We start from the raw sequence: 911 nt of genomic DNA, 5'->3' as shown, positions 1-911 counted from the left end.
CAATTTTTCATTCAAATCATGATACATGTTCTTCAATATAAAAAAAAAATAGTTGTTTTTAAATCAGTCACCGAAACCACTTTTGTGTATAATAATTGCTTGATTGATACTTATGTACATACAGTAGGGGCCCACAAAATAGGCTTGTGACATTTTGACCAATTTTGACTACATAGTTTGCTTTAGTCCTATTTTTAAGTTGATTAATTTTTTATAAAAGTCATATATACTAAACCCCATATAAATCCACATTTCAAACTCGGTACAAATATTACAAAAATTTCAAAAAAAAATAAATATCAAAAATTTCGTACTGCTTATAGTATAATAAATTTTAATATAATATAGCGCCAGTATCGTTTAAAGATCAAACTTACATCTCCAGGTTTTAAAAATGCTTCGATTCTTAAGGTAGTTTCAACGCTGCCTAACTTTGGAATGGCGCTGTAATGTCGCAAAATATTTCGTTGCAAGTCATAAAATGTCATAAGTCATAAAACCAAACCCTCTATGTTTTTTGTATGTACATAGTATGTGGCGCCCTAATGTACATGGTTGCATTCTTATCAAGAGATAACTATTAAAATAAGCTGTTTCCTAGATACACTTAAGTACATTGATGAATTAGTAATTAAAGTAGATAAGAATGCACTTAATAGATAACTGTTTTTTTACATAACTATACATACATTAATATACTCAAGCTATTCACATGTTGATTTTTTAAAATACATACTCACAATGTTTTTCAAGTAAAATTTTTTTATATATTTTTATACCTTTCATGAGCATGAAATGGTATTATAACTTTGGTCCGATGTTTGTAAGTACCAGAACAAAAAGAGATAGACCCATTAAAATGTATACTTATATGATCAGAACGTCGAGCTGAGTTGATTTAGCCATGTCCG

The sequence above is a fragment of the Rhagoletis zephyria genome, unplaced genomic scaffold (assembly GCF_001687245.7).
Source record: "Rhagoletis zephyria isolate East Lansing unplaced genomic scaffold, Rhagoletis_zephyria_1.1 Rzeph_scaffold_11019, whole genome shotgun sequence".
NCBI classification, from domain to species: domain Eukaryota; kingdom Metazoa; phylum Arthropoda; class Insecta; order Diptera; family Tephritidae; genus Rhagoletis; species Rhagoletis zephyria.
Note: the sequence above shows the minus strand (reverse complement) of the source record.